Here is a 19931-nt window from a genome sequence, read left to right on the forward strand (position 1 = left end):
TGTGACATCACATGTGATGGGCCACAACTACGATACATCTATGGCGGTCATTTGTTAGGAAATTACCTTATTTCCATGTTATGAAATGGCCTTATTGCCATGTGGTTGACTATTGAGTTCTTTAGTTCTATTTTTCTATACAAAGTGTCACATAATTGTAATATGCCATTTTTCAAATATAAAATATGTGCATTTCTCCAATGAAATGTATAGCTATCTATACAGTTTTTGGAGTCTTATTTGTTTACTTTTGATGTCAGCTCATCCATATTATATATATATATATATATATATATATATATATATATATATATATATATATATATATTGTAGTCATTCATTATAGAATGGTTTTCTTGGAAGCAAATTGGTTGGGCTATCAAAAAAATTGAATGTGAGTTTATCTTGTTGCAACTTATCAATGAGGTGAAGTAATAGAGTCCTTGAAAATCTAAGGTGATTGAACCACTAAAATAAGTTATAGGAATCTTGATATTTTTCTAGTGCCTCTTTTGAAAGGCAAAGGTGACTCAATAAGTCTGCATAACCATTCAACTAATATAAGCTTTTAATTCAATTGATAGTTTATCTTGAATGCATGCATATATATTTTCCATGTGAAGGTGCAATGTATGCAAAACATTACAAGGAAATTTACTTTTAATATAATAATGAATGTGCATCCTTATTGATCAATTTTGTCGATCCAATTGATTATGTTTAACTTAACCAAACTTTTGATTTAAGGATGGTTAAGGTGTATATAGTTTGAATATGAACATAGCAATGTTTGTCATCACTTATTGAGACAATTCACTTGTGGAGATTTATCAATCCATTCCTTCTAATATATGTAGGTTTTGTACATTTTACTATATGTAAGGAATTAAATGGGAACTCTTAGATGAAAGTTTGGTTAATATATGAGGTTCTGTCGACAGAGGAATGATTAACAATGTGTTAAGCTTTTTATATCTTATCCAAGCCAATTCAAGATAATATATAATAAAAGTTATAATTTTATAGCTCTATAGCTACTATTAACATGAGATGTGGACCACCATATTTTACCATTGTCAATCTCATTTTCTACATCCCGGTCATCATATCAAAATAATGTTGCCAGTTTTAGAGAGAAATATCTTGAAATAGACTTGGCGAGAGAAAGATTGTAGGTAAGAGGGAGAGAAATAAAGAGACGACAAGAAAGAGGTCGACAAAAGAACAAATACTTAATACACTCCATACTTTTGTGGCATATTCATTGTACACTAAGGTACCAATAATAATAATAATAAACCTCTTGAACAAGAAGTAATGAATGCTTATCCATGTCAAGATTACAGTAAAAATACAACAAAGAAGTGAAGCACGTCAAATTTAGCATCTGTAACAACTTTTTCACTAGATTGAAGACCTACTAATGTTTGTTTATTCCAAATAAATGTGTATTTGATCTCCTAATATTTCGAACACTTGAATGAAAGTTTTTATCTTTAAATTAATAATAACTTTGATTAAACAAAAATTATAAATATGAGTTATCCCTAGGTAAGACTATGCAAGTATCTTTAAAGCTATAATATATAATAAAAATTATAATTTTATAGCTCTAGAGGTACCATTGTCATAAGATGTGGACCACCGTATTTTACCATTGCTAATCTCATTTTCTACATCCCCGTCATTATATGAATATAATGTTGCCACTTTTAGAGAGAAATATCTTGAAATAGACTTGGCCAAAGAAAGATAGCAGGGAAGAGGGAGAGAAATAAAGAGATGACAAGAAAGAGGTGGACAGAAGAACAAATACTTAATACACTTCATACTTTTGTGGTGTATTCATTGCATACTAAGGTATGAATAATAATAATAAACCTCTTGAACAACAAGTAATGGATGCTTGTCAAAGAAGTGAAGTACATCAGATTTAGCGTCTGTAACAACTTTTTCATCAGATTGAAGACCTACTAATGTTTGTTTATTCCAGATAAATATGTGTATTTGATCTCCTCATATTTCGAACACTTGAATGAAAGTTATTATCTATCTCAAGAATCCCTACAATAAGTGTTTCTGGGAAGGATACGTTGGTAAGTGGGACACTGATCACATCGATTCTGGCAGCCGAAATTCACGAGGTAAGATAGTTGTGAAGTTGAAAAGAGAACTTCAAGTTTCTAAAATGCTTATCCTTAACATTCTTCCATAATAAAAAATGTCTGAGCTCTTCGAAAAGCGTATACAGCTCAGATGTCACTGATTCCTTTTCATTGCGAATTGTCCAAGTCAAATGTCACTATTCTGTGAAGGGCCTAAACATTATTCTGTCATCTGTGTTACGACAACAAGGTAAACCGGCATTATTGAGCATCTGGATAACATTACTCATATTTGCGAATAATTCCGTCAATTTTTCTTGTCTGTAAATCGTTCGCTTTTAGACCTCATTTACCGGTCAAATTTGAAGATAAAATATTCTCTTCACAAATACGTTTCTTCTTTGAACTTATTCTCTCTGTCTATTAGCGGCTTTACTTAAGGAGTTCTCACCTTCTTTCTTCTGCCCTCAGTAACCATCTTTCGACTTGGTGGTCTGTCTGATGGATTACATTTGGCAGTGCCCTTGAAAATTCAGAGAAAACCATGTTTGTGTCTTGCATTAGGAGGCAGAGCATATTACAGAGCCAAGAATGAATTGCCAATAATATGGTGCATAATATATATGACATGACAATATTATGGGCAAACCATTCTTGTCTTAGCAAGTTGTTTTCCTTCTCATGTCAGACGGTACATAATTATTGATAAGACCCTCAAACATTTGATCAGCATAATGTTGTTTCTGATCAAAATATTTCGATAGGAGATTTCTATATTAATTTAAACAAGCATACAAATCTCGATGAAAATAGTTAAACAAATTTACTATCACCACTACTCTTTGAGGTATTATGGAAGAGGCTATGCTTTATTTATGCTTGGGACATTTCATAAATTGTTACCATGCATTTTCTAATTACAACTAAACAAATTATTGTATATTTTATGCTTCTGGAATGCTAATTCAATAACGTGTTATAAAGTCCTTCCGCTGGATTATGAAATGTGGATGTTACTAGAGGATGGATTATTTAGTTCTCACCGGCCAATTATATTTTCTTGTAATTTTCTTATGTTTTTTTCACAAATATAGCGAGCATTGGAGTCCACTAGATCACATTTATTGGAGCCAATTATGTCATATACTTCATGTTCTGTTTATATACTTGGACATACTTCATACATGTCTAGAAGTCTCGGTGTAACCGTATCATCTAACAAAAGTCATCTATCCACTATGTTAATGGATGTGCATATCTTATTCAATACGTCCTTTTTAGTATAAATAAAGAGGATATTCGAGTTAATTTGTGAGTTTAGTCCATTTTTGGTCTCTTAGGCCCCGTTTGGTTGGGGAAGATGATTTTTTGACATAACCAGGTTATCTTATAACCAGGTTTTCGAAAACTTGGTTTTGTGGTTTGGAAAGCCAATGGTCCGTTTGGTTGACACGGAAGATGAATATACTGTGGACCCCACAATATTATTAAAAAAACTGTCATAAATTTCAAAACCTGGTTTTAATTTCGAATTCCACCTTTTTGTTGGAAGAAACTTCTTCCAATTTTTGACCAAAATTGGAAGATGAAATTGAAAACCAGGTTATAATTTTAACCAACCAAACACCAAAGTTTTTTTGCAAAACCTGGTTTTGCCTCTGATAACCCGGTTTTGATCCTCATCTTCCAGCAACCAAACGGGGCCTTAATTCTTCATGCAAAGATGATTTAAAGTATTAGGAAATTATTAAAAGGAATACAATTTATTTATTTTCTTTCATATAATGCATTAACCTAATAAATCTATTATGTACGTATTTATTTGTTTATTAAATACTAAAGACTAAGATTTGTTGATTTTAGAAACAAATTTAAATCCTCAAACCAGGCCAGCTATAGAGCTTGCAAGCTTTAATCTATTTTTCAATCACTAAGAATGCAAAGTGGAATAAGATATCAAATGGAGACAACAAAAATGACAAGAGTTATATAGGGTTTCTTTCTTTCCTTTTCTTCAATTCTAAAAATAACATTTGGCAATAAAGTGACAAATCTAAAACCTACAAAATCAGAAAATAAACTAGTTGTTTCTAACTAATCATTGAAACTAACTCATTGCACCTATCTATGTTTACATACAAATTTTTGAGACTTGTATATAGCTCTTACACATTACCTAGAGTAATCACTTTTCAACAAGACAAACATAAAAGTTTTGGTACAATATTCTCTAAATCATAAAGATAATGAAATTATTATTGTTTTTTCTTCTAATAACCAATGTCATCCCCCCTTCTCGAAATAATTTAAAAAAATTATAAATTTTACTAAGGCTAGCAGGGTCAAAAGAAAAATTTCGGGACAAGGGGCTAATATTTGAAAATCGGTGGATTAATAAATGTTAAATATTATAAAAATAGATCTTATTCACCCCTCTTGGTTGCAAGTTAGGGTTATGCCCTCTTTAAAGGGGTTTGGAGACATTTTAGACTCATTCTAGAAATTGATTTTTGCTCATTGCTTTGTTGTTCATCAAAGGCTGTCAAACCTATGGAGAAAGAGACCTAAAGATGAGAGTTTTTAGTTTTCTAAGAAGGCTAAGGAAGGGAGTTTGAGGCTATTCCATGTGCAAGCTCATGCAGAGTTTACCCTTGTGTTGAACAGTGTAGATTTGTGAGTCTCTGAGTGTGTTTCTTGTAAAGGTTTGGTGTTTCCAGTTGATTTTTTCATATCAGTTTGGTTTTCTATTGTATTGCAGCCTTCTTTCTATTAAAATAGAATTGAATATATTTCTTGGGTCATAATGTTACTTCTATGATAGATTGCTAGTGTTTTATGGTATTTTTAGGCTATTTTTTGTCGTTTTTGGGGCTCCGATGAGCATTGTATTTGTCTTCCATTTTGCAGTTGTTGTGTAAACTCTTCGCAAATCTAGAAATGTCATTTTTTAGGCTGTTATGCTAGCAAAATTTCTATAAAAATGTCTACTTTCAAATTTCTCAATAGTATGTGAAGCTGTGAAGTTTTTTAGTACTATTTTGAGCATACTCGATTTGAGTTTATTTTAGAAATTATATAATATTTTGAAGTGTTGTTTGATTAATTTTAAATCTGATAAGAGAATGCAAATATGATGTAAAAATCAGAAAGTGGATATTAAAATAGTATCAAAGCTATGATCTTGCCAACCTGAGGGTTCAACTAAGTGAAAGAGAATACATATATTTGTAGTTAGAAAGGAGTAAAGAAATTTTGATCAAACCTCCATTTGATAATAAAATTACAAAACCTAGGGAAGGAACAAGTATGCCTGAACTAGATGAGATGGCAAAAAAATTTCTTCCAATACATTCACAACACTCAAAAGAAAATAATGGATGATAGTCTAGAAGAAACAAGAGAGGCTTTGTGGTTATTGATAGAAAAACTCCAAGGAGTTGTATCTACTAATGAGAGAGGGAGCACTTCAGAGGAGTCAAGAAATTTGAAACCCACACCCTCTAAAGCAACAAAGACTATTTTTTTTACCTGCAAATGAGCCATCAATACCAAATCCATCCCTTAATCCTATGGAAGAGGTTATAGGTAACTCGGTTGCATTAACAACTACTTACAATGGGATAGATGATGACTTTCATAGTTTAGTACCTTTTAGAGAATATGTGGATATGATGAACACTTTTATGCCAAAGGAAGAGTAGAGGAGGGAGTAGGATATAAGTGGAAGAGAGCTCAAAAATAAAATAAGCAAGTTTATAGCACCTACTTTTGATGGAAAAAATAAAATTTATGCTAAAGCATGGCTACAAATATTACAAACCTTATTCATACATAATCCCATGAAGGAGAGTAATGTTGTTCAATTTGCAAATCTACACTTAGAAGATGTAGCCTATGATTGGTGGTATCATGGAATGACTACTCAAAGTAATCATCATGTAACTACATTTGATGATTTTAGCCAAAGAATGATAGATAGATGTGATCTCAAGGATGATGAAGAGTATTTTATAGAATTGTCAAAATTGAGACAAATGAAATCAGTTAATGAGTATGTAGAAGAATTTCAAAAAGTGGTTGTTATGGTACCTGATATGAGTGGAAAGAGGATTATTTATCTTTTTCTTGATGGTTTGGAAGATTTTGTTAAGGGCTTGGTTAAGGCTTTTTCACCCTCAACCTTACAAGAAGCTATCAAAAGAAGTTTGTAGCTTGAAACTTGTGAGCCTATGAAACTAGTTACTAACCAAAAAATCCCAAATTTTTGGCAACATAAGGGAGATTTTTAGAAGAAGACTTTTCCAGTACCACCACGAAAGAATGTGATAAATTTAACAAAAAATAAGGTAGATGAAGAGACTAGGAGTGAACTATGAAACAAAAAGCTTTGTTTCACTTATAGAGAGCCATGGGCTCTAGGACATAGATGTTTAGGGAAAGGTATAGTACATTATATTGAGGATGCTTCAAAATTTGATTCTAATGAGCATGAGGAATTTAATGACACTATGGCAGAGGTAGAAGAAGAGAAAGAAAAGACAATTGGCAATTCGCACTTTGGCAACATTATCAATATTCCCAAGATACTATCCCTTTCAAATTTGAGGGGTACTAGCATGGAAAAGGTTGACAGTTCTTCTTGATAGTGGGGCAACTTAAAATTTTATTGATGAGGGATTTGTCATGAAAAGAGGGCTTAAAGAAGAGGATTTTGAGGGATTCAATGTTAGTGTAGCTGATGGATTTACAATTCCTTGCACATGGGTGGTGAAACAACTTAGGATGAGTTTAGAAATTTATGAATTATGCAATGACTTCTATGTTACTAGCATTAGGGAAACAAATCTTGTATTAGGTGTTCAATGGTTGCGCTGTATTGGAGGGTACTACATAAATCATCAAACCATGGAGTTCAAATTTCATTCCAATGGGAAAGAAATCTTATTGAGAGGCTTATCAAATGGAGCACCTAGGGTGGTCACTGCAAAGATGATGGAGAGGAATTTTTGAAGAGGACAAGTAGCTTGGGCAATAAGAGTCATAATCCACCTAGCAAGCTCTCCAAAGAATCAAGGTAATTTCCATTTTGAAATTCAAAATATTCTTGATCAGCATAGTGTAGTTTTCAATGATTTGCCTCTAGGATTTCCACCAAATAGAGGTAGATCAGGGTTCCAAACCTATTATAACTACTCCATATCACCATATAAGATGATATAATTAGGAAATAGAAATGACTATTAAGGAAATCCCAAACATGGGATTCATAAGGCCTAGCTCTAGTCCATTTGCATCATCTATAGTGCTTGTTAAGAAAAAGGATGTTGTAATGAGAATGTGTATAAACTATAGGGCTCTAAACAAGAAGACCATAAAAAATAGTTATCCCATACCACACATTGATGAACTTATTAACGAGTTATATGGTGTTGTATACTTTTCAAAAATTGACTTAAGATCATAGTACCATCAAATCCACATGAGGAAGGAAGATGTGGAAAAGACTACTTTCAGATGTCACTATGGGCACTTTGAATTTCTTGTTATGCCATTTGGCCTCACTAATGCACCAGTAACATTTCAGTCTTGTATGAATAAGGTATTCAAAAATCATCTTAAAAAAATTTTTTTGGTGTTCTTTGATTATATATTGATTTATAGTAAAACATGGGAAGAACATCGAGAACATATAGACACTATTTTGACAATTTTAGATCAATAATCCTTCTATGATATCAAAGTTATCTAAATGTGATTTTGGTTTGACTAAGATCCTATAGTTGGGACATGCAATAAGCTCTAGAAAGGAGTACAATTTGATCAACAAAGGATTTAGGCAATTTTAGATTGGCCTCCACCTATAAATCTTACATAGTTGAGAGGCTTCTTCAGTTTGTGTAGCTATTACATAAGATTTGCCAAAGGATTTTCTCAGCTTTTTGCCCCCTTGACTTATCTTAGAAAGAAAGGATCCTTTATTCGAATAGAAGAGGAACAATAAATGTTTGATAAACTTAATGAGGAAATGAGCTCATGCCCTATGCTTGCATTTCCAAATTTCTATTTACCTTTTATTGTTGAATGTGATGCTTCTAGAGAAGGTATATGGGTTGTCCTAACTCAAAGGGGACATCCAATAGCATTTGAGAGTATAAAATTAAATCAATCAAAGAAAATTTATTCCATCTATGATAAGGAAATGTATGCAATTTATAAAATTTATACAATATTTGGTATGTGAGAGATTTATTGTAAAGAAAGACCATAATATCCTCAAGTTCTTCTTGAACCAAAGGGATTTGAATGATCATCAAAAAAAATGGTTAAGAAAATTGCAAGCTTATGATTTTTATATTGAATATGTGAAAGGAAAGATTAATGTGGTTGTTGATGCTCTCTCAAGGAAGCCCATCTTGTGTTCCTTAACATCTATCACTACTAATTGGAAAGCCTCCATAATCTTAGAATATGCTAAAGATTCCTTTGTTACCAAGATTTTGGATAAGTTAGTGGATGATAATAGGTATAAGGTTGTTGATGAGATGATTTATTACAAGAACAAGATGTTCTTACTAACAGGGTCAAAGACTAAGGAATGGATATTGAGAGCCTTCCATGACACACCTTTGGTTGGTCATCAAGGATACTTCAAGACATATAGGTAGTGTTGTGAATAGTTTGCATGGAAGAATATGAAGGAGGATTTCCTTAAACTCATTAAGGAATGCATGGTATGCCAACAAAATAAAAGTCAGAAAATGTTTCCTGTAGGGTTGTTGCAGGCACTTCCTAGTCCTGGACAAAAATGGGAAAGTATTTCTGTGGACTTCATCACTAGGTTGCCCAAGGTTCAAGTTAAGGATTGCATATATGTGGTGGTATATATAATAACTAAGTATGCACATTTATTTCCCATCGCATTTGATTTCAAGGCATCACAAGCAGTAGATTTGTTCTTCAAGAAAATTTTCAGGCTACATGGCTTTCCTAGAAGCATTCTTAGTGATCGAGACAGTATATTCCTTAGTTATTTTTGGAAGGAGCTCTTTCATTTCATAGGAACTAAACTCACTACCAATACTAGCTATCACCTTCAAACAAATGGACAAATAGAGATAGTTAATAAATGGATTGAGAGATATTTGAGAAACTATGTTTAAATCAACAACACACTTGGGTGAAATTTTAAAACCTGGGGAGGTATTGTTACAATACATCTCATCGCATGTCTATTGGTATGCCTCCTTTTCATTCTCTTGATGGCTATGATGCCCTTTCCTTTGGTGCTCTAGTACTTTTAGATAGTAGAGTACTTGTAGCAGGTGATCTCATTAAGCAAAGCCAAGACATATTAAAGTCCCTCAAGGATAATCTACAACATGCACAAAAATAGTAGAAGTTGTATGCTTATAGGAAAAGGACTTAAAGATCTTTTGAGGTAGGAGACTCGATATTTGTTAGATCACAACCATATAAGAAAAACACCTTGAAGAGGTGTGGGACAGGGAAGCTCAAGCCAAGGTTCTATGGGGCTTATAAGATCATTAGGAAGATAGGAGAGGTAGATTATGAATTGGAACTCCCACCAATATAATGTTTTCCATGTCTCTTTTCTAAAGAAGGTTCTAGGCCAACAAACCATAGTACCTATGAAACTACCACCTCTAGATGATGATGGTAAATTAGTTTTAATACTAGAAGAGGTTTTTTATACAAGAGAAAAAAGATTGAGAAATAGGAGCATCATGGAGCATTTGGTCAACTAGAAAGGATTACCACTAGAGGATGCCACTTGGGAAGGAACACATATTCTTGAACATGCCAATCTTCATTTGTTGAGGAAAAGTGTTGGTGTAAATTAGTACTTTACTATTTACACTTACTTAAGTTTACTTAGGTTAATGCATTAGTTAATTCTTTGCATTATTTTATTATTTTTATTATGAGACACTTAGGAGTTTATGCCACCTTGTGATTTGTCATGTTGACAACACAGGAGTCTGCACCTTATTTGAGCACATGGTGTCTACAACACTATTTTGCATGTCCTTGTCATGTCCCCTTTTTTAGCGGCATAACTTTACCGGGGATTTGCCTATCATCGACTCTTGTAGGCAAAGGGTCATGGGAAGAGGGTCATTTTTGTTTTTTGATAATTACAATTTTTGAGTAAGTGGGGCCTACCCATCTTGATATTAAATAAAGGTTGTACTCCAACTTTATAAAGTTATTTATTTAATTTTATAAAGTTTTACATCATAAAAGATGATTCCGAAAAACTTCAAGAAACTTCTCAGTGAAGTGAATAAATAGAGGACATTGGGCTCCCATTTGGAACAAGCGATTTTGTGGATTCGATTTCTCTTTATTTGGAGCAATTTGTAGTCATTGGTCTGCAAATTTCCATTAGGTCTTTGGGAACGAAAAACTCCCTTGGATCTGCATAACTGAGGAGGTGAAAAATCCTCTGAAGGGTTGCACGTTGGAGGTGGCATGGCAGTCATTTCACTAGGGTGAAAGTTTGTGGCTTAAGGCCAAAATTTGGGATTTGTTGACATTGGGAGAAAGAACTTATCGGGTGCCAATCTGGGAACTCAATCTTATTGTGAGACAACCATCGAATTATTGGAGAAATAGCGAAGTCGGATCTGGGTAGGAATGATCTATGTGATCGAAAAGACCATTTCATGTTGGGCTATTTGTATTCAGAGTTTTTAGGGTGACGATTTCTTAAAGTCCTAAAAATTGAAGAGTTTGAAGGAAGCTGGATAGACATTGATCCCACATATCTATCCTGTTTCCCATACCGAGCCAAGGAAGAAAGTCACCATTGCAAGCTGGAGAAAATATAATTAAGATCGCACCAAGGATGGTAGCTAGGTAAGAACAGAACCAATATCCAATTTTTAGTTAACTACAGCACAATTTTGACATTTTCCAGTCAGCGATTATCATAAACAGAGCACCCGAACTGTGTGGCAGGCAGTATCAACGTCGACGCGGGTTGAAGGAAGGATATTAATCGCGCAAGACCAAGGTCGCAGGTAGATGGCAATATAAAGAAATAATGTGATGCGCATGAATTCGCACGGGTCAAAAAATGGTAGTTGGGATGACGGCAATAGCAATCGACAAATGGCAATCAGGTCTGAGAATCTCATAAAGTGGCAGATATTCAGGTTTCGATTTGTTATGTATATTTTTGTTTCGACATTGTTATTCGGTTGTTAACATTTGCAATTATTGTAGCACTTGCAATAAAATTATTTTGAATTTCTATTACTACTATCAATTTGTATTTGGTTAGCACGGATACTTGGCAAATTAGCCGGAAACATCATAAATTGAAGTTTTGTGCCAAGTGTTTGACGAAGTACCATAGCCCAGAATTGTTATTTAGTGACTCATATAGCGAGGGTCATCTCAGTGGTATCAGAGCAGTAGTCCTGCCATCCTGATTGGGTAAAAGTACTTTTATTCCTAGTGTTATATTCGCAAGAGAACCATATTCAAGGACGGAGATATGGTTGAAAGACAAACACAGAGTCCGCCAAGATTTCCCAGAGTCGATGATGATGAAACCAGAGAATTTTACAGAATCATGACTACCGGACAACAAGAAATAACTCAGACACTATAGGATTTGACTACCATAATGGAAAGAGTTATTCAGCCCAGGATTCAGGATCAAGGAAGAGGCACATCTGATCACGATGATAGAAGTGTGGCAAGATCACAAGATGCTCCGAGGCATAGATCATGGACAACAAATAGGCCTACTCGCCCCACCTTCCTAAGGGAAGGGGCATAGGAGATGGGAGAAGACGATGTACCAGAAGATTTCTAGGATGATCTTAGGGCTGCTACGGCAAAATGACAGGCATTACTCCCGCATGTGCGTGAATTATTGAACTTCGATCGATATTTAGACCAAAGAAGGGAACATATGAGGAACAGCTACCAGAATAGGAGACCTAGAGGAGGTTATGATAGCGAGTTACAGCGAGCTATCAGTAAACTTACTTTACCCTTTTTCGATGGTAGTGGTCAGATGACAGCACAAGCTTGGATTCATAAGTTGGACACCTTTCTAGCGTTAAGGCCTATGTCTGAAATAGATGCCATCAGATATGCTACCTTGCATCTGGAAGGTGCAGCTCATGACTGGTGGTCACATGGAATGGTTACCTTGCAACACAATCAGGTAACAACGTATCAGGACTTTGTGGATAGATTAGTTGAACATTTTGATAAGAAGGATCCAGAAATTTATTTCCACGACCTTGCACAGTTAAGACAGACTGGCAATTTGGAGGTTTATATTAGTGAATTTCAGAGGTTGTCAGTCATGGTACCAAATGTATCAGAAAGGAGGTTAGTTATCTTATTTACAGAAGGATTTTCTGAACCCCTCAAGGGATGGATTAAGGCATTTGACCCATCAACACTGCAAGAAGCCATGAGGAAAGTGCGAAGTATGGAACTTACAGCCCCTTCTAGTATGTTCACTCCTAGGAGTACTACCTCTTTCAGAGACAATAGGAAGTTTGATAAAAATAAAGGGAAGAGCATTGAAGCGAAAGGGAAATCTACCATAACCCTAGATACAGAGGCATTAAATGATTTGCGAAGGAAGAAATTATGCTTCTATTGCAAAGGTCCATATGACAGGTATCATGATTGTCCCTTGTGACCAAAAGGGAAAGCCAATAGGGTTATGTGGGCATATTACGAAGAATCGGATTCTGACAGTGCAGCAAAAGAGGAAGAACACATTGGTTCAGAATCTGAGGAAGAGACAGGAAAGTTAGAACAAAAAGAAGAACCTGAATTGCATCTACAACAAGGGCGTTTGTCTAGCATTCAATAGGAAGGATCTTTCAGATTACGTGGTGTTCTAGCAGGACAGAACGTGATTACATTGGTTGATACCGGAGCTACACATAACTTCATTGATGCACGATTGGTTGAGCGTCGTGGTATTAAGAAAGAAGAATTTGAAGGTCTTCGAGTACAGGTTGCTGATGGATACACTCTTAAGTGTAATAGGATAGTCAGAAACATGCCTTTACGCCTGAATAATTATGAGTTCAAAGCGGATTACCACATGGTCAGTATGGGTGACTTGGATATCGTTTTGGGTATGGCATGGTTACGTTTATTGGGTGAGGTTACCTTTTGACTCAAGGACATGGAGATTAAGTTCGAAGTAGATGGGAGGCAACATGTATTGAGAGCTATTCAAAATAGTGATATCCGAATGATCTCTCTTAGACGATTGGAAAGATTGGTGAGACATGAGGATCTTGAATGGGCAGCCATGTGTACTCTCATACCTACACAGGAGGAACAACAAAAGATGGAGTATCATCCTGACATACGAACATTGAGGGAAAAGTATAGTAAGGTATTCAGTGATATTCCACCTGGTACACCACCTGATAGAGGGATTGAGCACATCATCGAATTAGAGGAAGGTGCTAAACCAGTCATGATCACTCCATACAGGCATCCAAAAAGGCTCAAAGATGAAATAGAAAAAACCATCAAGGAGCTCCTTGCGATGGGACACATCAGACCTAGTAAGTCTCCTTTTGCTTCATCAGTAGTTTTGGTTAAGAAGAAAGATGGTTCATTACGGATGTGTATAGATTACAAGATGCTAAATAAGAAAACCATTAAGAATAGATATCCTATCCCACAGATTGATGAGCTAATAGATGAACTGCATGGGGCATGCTACTTTAGTAAGATTGATTTGAGATCAGGTTACCACCAGATTAGAGTCAGAGAACAGGACATTGAGAAGACTGCATTCAGGTGTCACTGTGGGCATTTTGAGTTTGTAGTAATACCATTTGGATTGACCAATGCACCAGCTACTTTCCAGTCCACCATGAATAAGGTTTTTCATCGTCAACTGAGGAAGTTTGTATTAGTCTTCTTTGATGATATCTTGGTATATTGCTGAACATGGCATGAGCATATGGAGCATCTAGAAATAGTTTTGAAGACCTTGCAAGAAGAGTCCTTGTATGCCAAAGAGTCCAAATGCGATTTGGGAATGATTGAGTTGTTATACTTAGGTCATATTATCAGTCGAGAAGGAGTACGGATGGATCCTGATAAGATTCGTGCTATTGTGGAGTGGCCTACTCCTGAGAACCTAACTCAGTTAAGAGGATTCCTTGGTTTATGTGGCTTTTACCGCAGATTTTTTTGTGGGTATTCACATCACGCGGCTCCTATAACAGATTTTCTTAAAAAGGGAGCTTTCGTTTGGACAGCAAAGGCACAGGCTTGTTTTGACAGATTCAAGGAGATCATGACTTCATGTCCGGTACTAGCGTTGCCTTTTTTATCGAAACCATTTGAACTTCAGTGTGATGCCTCAGGAGATGGTATTGGGGCTGTTTTGATGCAGGATAAACACCCAATTGCATATGAAAGCAGGAAACTCCGTGGGCCAGAGAGATCATTCAGCATTTACGACAAGGAGATGTTAGCTATCATGCATGCATCAGCCAAGTTCAGGCAGTACTTAGTAGGTGGCAAATTTTGCATAAAAACTGACCACAACAGTTTAAGACATTTCCTTGGTCAAAGGGATCTCAATGATAGGCAGCAGAAATGGGTTAGTAAGTTACAGGCATATGACTTTGATATATCTTATGTTAAGGGCACGCAGAATGTGGTAGCGGATGCCTTGTCACGCAGACCACATCTTAGTTCGATGATTGAGATCTCTGAGGACTAGAACCATTTGATTATTGCAAAATATGCTAAAGACTCATGGGCATCTGGGATAGTTGACGGGACAGTTGTTGATACCAGGTATACACTTGTGGATGAGTTGATTGTTTACAAGAACAGGATATTTTTAGTCCCAGGATCGAAGGTGAAGCAATTTATTATGCAAGCTCTTCATAATTCACCTATAGCTGGTCACCCCAAATACTTTAAAACATATAGACAGGTGCGAGAACGGTTTACATGGAAAGGACTTAAGAAGGATGTTTTGCAGTATGTTCGTGAGTGTTCCATTTGGCAACAGAATAAATAGGAGCACACCTTTCTAGCATGGCTTCTACAACCACTTCCCATTCCATGTCAGAAGTGGGAATGCATATCCATGGATTTCATTATCGGGTTGCCCAAGGCTCAGGGACGTGATTGCATTTATGTGGTGGTGGATAGGCTAACAAAATATGCTCATTTCTTTCCCATCACCACTACTTATATTGCAGTACAGGTAGCTAAAGTATTCTTTAGAGAGGTTTTCAGGTTACATGGGATACCCCACAGTATTGTCAGTGACAGGGATAGTAGGTTCTTGAGTCATTTTTGGCGAGAGGTGTTTCGATTATGTGGCACTGAGCTCACACCCAGTACTAGTTATCACCCGCAAACTGATGGACAGATAGAGATAGTAAACAAATGGGTGGAAGGCTACTTGAGGAATTACGTGGCTGATTAGCAGAAGGCTTGGGTAAGATGGATTTATCTGTGTGAATATTGCTATAACACCACTTTCCACATGTCTATCCAAATGACACCTTTTCAAGCATTATATGGCTATGATACACCCAGTTTCATTGACTTATTGATGGGTGATGTTCGGGTTCCGCGTGCTGGGGATTTGATGCAAGAGAGTAAAGATATTATTAGCTCTCTACGTGATAACATCGCTCGGGCACAGAATCAGTATAAGCAATATGCAGATCAAAAGAGGACGGAGAGGAGCTTTGAGGTAGGCGACATGGTTTACTTAATGTTTCAACCATTTCGACAATCCACTCTCAAAAAGAGTGGGTCAGAAAAGCTTAAGCCTAGGTATTATGGACCTTTCAGGATCACCAGGCGCATAGGGGAATTGGCTTATGAACTTAAGCTACCAGCAGACAGCAAAGTATATAATGTGTTTCATGTATCATGCCTTAAAAAGGTGTTGGGACAGAATGTGATACCTTCTGCAGTATTATCGCCTTTGGATGATGAAGGGAAATTGATACTAGTATCGGAATTCATTTTAGAAAGCAGAGAAAAATAGCTCCGCAGAAGAGTAATCAGAGAATATTTGGTTAAATGGAAGGATCTACCAGTCGAAGACGCTACTTGGGAGAATGAGACCATTTTGCAGCATCCAGCTCTGAGATTGCTTGAGGGCAAGCAATTTCAAGGAGGGCGGACTGTCATGTCCCCTTTTTAAGCGGCATAACTTTACCGGGGATTTGCCTATCATCGACTCTCGTAGGCAAAGGGTCATGGGAAGAGGGTCATTTTTGTTTTTTGATAATTACAATTTTTGAGTAAGTGGGGCCTACTTGTCCTGATATTAAATAAAGGTTGTACTCCAACTTTATAAAGTTATTTATTTAATTTTATAAAGTTTTACATCATAAAAGATGATTCTGGAAAACTTCCAGAAACTTCTCAGTGAAGTGAATAAATAGAGGACATTGGGCTCCCATTTGGAACAAGCGATTTTGTGGATTCGATTTCTCTTTAATTGGAGCAATTTGTAGTCATTGGTCTGCAAATTTCCATTCGATCTTTGGGAACGAAAACTCCCTTGGATCTACATAACTGAGGAGGTGAAAAATCCTCTGAAGGGTTGCACGTTGGAGGTGGCACGATAGTCATTTCACTAGGGTAAAAGTTTGTGGCTTAAGGCCAAAATTTGGGATTTGTTGACATTGGGAGAAAGAACTTATCGGGTGCCAATCTGGGAACTCAATCTTATTGTGAGACAACCATCGAATTATTGGAGAAACAGCGAAGTTGGATCTGGGTAGGAATGATCTATGTGATGGAAAAGACTATTTCATGTTGGGCTATTTGTATTCAGAGTTTTTAGGGTGACGATTTCTTAAAGTCCTGAAAACTGAAGAGTTTGAAGGAAGCTGGATAGACATTAATCCCACATATCTGTCCTATTTCCCATACCAAGCCAAGGAAGAAAGTCACCATTGCAAGCTGGAGAAAATATAATTAAGATCGCACCAATGATGGTAGCTAGGGAAAAATAGAACCAATATCCAATTTTCGATTAACTACAGCACAATTCTGACATTTTCCAGTCAGCGATTATCATAAACAGAGCACCCGAACTGTGTGGCAGGCAGTATCAACATCGACGCGGGTTGAAGGAAGGATATTAATCGCACAAGACCAAGGTCGCAGGCAGATGGTGATATAAAGAAATAATGTGATGCGCATGAATTCGCACGGGTCAAAAAATGGCAGTTGGGATGACGGCAATAGCAATTGACAAATGGCAATCAGGTCTGAGAATCTCATAAAGTGGCAGATATTCAGGTTTTGATTTGTTATGTATATTTTTGTTCTGACATTGTTATTTGGTTGTTAACATTTGCAATTATTGTAGCACTTGCAATAAAATTATTTTGAATTTCTATTACTACTATCAATTTGTATTTGGTTAGCACGGATACTTGGCAAATTAGCCGAAAACATCATAAATTGAAGTTTTGTGCCAAGTGTTTGATGAAGTACCATAGCCTAGAATTGTTATTTAGTGACTCATATAGCGAGGGTCATCTCAGTCCCACCCTTCTAGGATTATCCTCTCATCATCGCACTTACTTCTGTGCTTAATGGAGGATAATCCATAACTGGTGGACATGTGCTTGGTTGTTTGACACTTCATGGTGCTAACTTCTAGGCATTCTAGAAGCTCTCTTGTAGCCTTTATAATCAGGCACTCCTAGTGTACTTTGAGCATTAAGCATCAATTATTGAATGCATTGTTATTCTGATCATACTCTCTTTTGGTCTTCAGTTGTGCTTGTGTTTGAGTTCCTGGTTCTTGGGTGAATTTTGCCCTTAAGAAAATTCTTACATGGTATCAGAGCTTGGAGTCTTTCTCATCACATAGCCGTTCGAGACCACCTCTTGCTTCATCACCTCAGCCTAAATCCGGAGTGCTGCAGAAATTGGGAGCGTCCAACATCAGATCTGACCTCTCCATTGTGTCCAGACCGCTGAACCGATGAAAATCAATTATAAGCACGCCTACCTTGGCCCATAGTCGACCGTGAGGCAAATTTTTTTAGCAAATCGAAACTCGAAGGCCCGATTTGCAGTATGGGTATGATCTCTTTCTACAGATTTATGTGATTAATTTCATATCTTCATTTTATCTCTCTGTAATTTTCGTCAATTTTTCATCATATTTTCGTGGAAATTTTTTGTCTACCGACAGAGAAATTTTTTTTATCAGACTCGGGCTGTCAATCCCCAGATCTGTCACTTGGAAGGAATTTATTGCATGTTAGCAGGAAATTTTCTCAGAGGCCGTACCATGGAGTTTCGGCCAAGCACAGCGTTTCCCGACTGATGGATCGAGCAACTCACCGGCGACTTAATATTAACCGGCCGGCCCTTCCTCAAACCCGGTGGCAGATTTCATTTGATTCATATACGGTGACTGTTTATTAAAAATAGTGCTTTGAACGCTTCCCTCCTACATGTGGGACTATTCCCTCTAACCTCTGGAACCCACGCTCGTGATTTGCTATCTCCAACCATGTTCTGGCCTTTCTAGCCCCGTCCGTAGCATATTTCTCGCGTAGTGTTCGTTTCTTCTCGGCATTGGATCTGAGCTTTCTGGTGCGTTGGGCATTATTCAGCGTCGAACACTCGACTTATTCTATGATTTTTGGCCTACGAGGCAGATTTTTTGACGTCGATCTCTCCTGCCCAGACCTCGTTGTTCAGATTCTGACACGCAGAGCAAATCCTGCATCTGTGATTGTTCTCTGGCACAGATCTTACCATTTCGGCCCCTGATCGCATGCAGCGGTGAAGAATTCGACATCGATTCAGGGAATTTGGCATCCTTTGTGCATATTCTGACATGGCTTTCAGACCCTCCCGCACAGTGAATACTCACGACGACTATTTTTTCAACCTCTCCGATCGCAGTTAAAAATTTTTGCCAGCTATTTTTACTGGTACACGCGGCATTTTGTAATTCACCCGCCCATCTAAAGACTCCGTAGTGCCATTTGGCACCACATCTGTGCTTTGCCACATCTGCAACCACCCGAACTACCACGTCACCCGTGGAACCGGGGTTGCACAGCCACGTCAGCCTGGATCAGGTATTTTTGTTGACATCATCATTTCATGGGTTTAAATTTGATGCCTGTTTGCACGTCATTTCCAGACATTTTTCAACTGTGTTGACGTCCATTTGACTGTCAAATTTAACTTTGCAATTTCTCCTTCAGACCCCTCTCCATCTTGCTTTTCAGTTTGGCAGCCTGACTTTGCGAGCTCATAACTTGGTCATCCGGACTCCGATTCAGGTGCAATTTTTTTTTGAAATCAGGTAGAATTTCTTGAATTTTCCATTGGTGGTGTTTTTTACTGGTTTTGATGCACGGATTTTGCAAAATTTACATTTTTTGGCGACTGTACCTACATAATCCTGCCTTTTGCAACTTTAGAAGCTCCGTACGGGCACCTCAGGTCACTTTATTAGGTTTTGTTTTTTTTGAAAGTGCGTATTTTTTTGTCTACTTTCCAGATCTGATGTCAGATTCTAGGGTTGTGTGGAAAAATTTCTCACTTTCAGAATTAGGCCTTCTTTGGCATTGTAATGCTTTGATTCTTGTTCAGAATTCTTGTAAAAGTAAGCTACAGTGCTTAAGTGACCGATTTTAGCCTCATAAGGCAGTTGTAAAAGCCAAATCAGAAAGTCCACTTTGGTCATTTTGACAAGTGGCTCCTTGTATACACACTACTTATAAAGTACCAAAGCATCTTTTTTGGGGGAGTCTTTTGATTGAGTGAAAAAGG

The sequence above is a fragment of the Cupressus sempervirens genome, chromosome 7, assembly GCF_028749045.1.
Source record: "Cupressus sempervirens isolate cs-2001-9-10 chromosome 7, ASM2874904v1, whole genome shotgun sequence".
Lineage (NCBI taxonomy): Eukaryota > Viridiplantae > Streptophyta > Pinopsida > Cupressales > Cupressaceae > Cupressus > Cupressus sempervirens.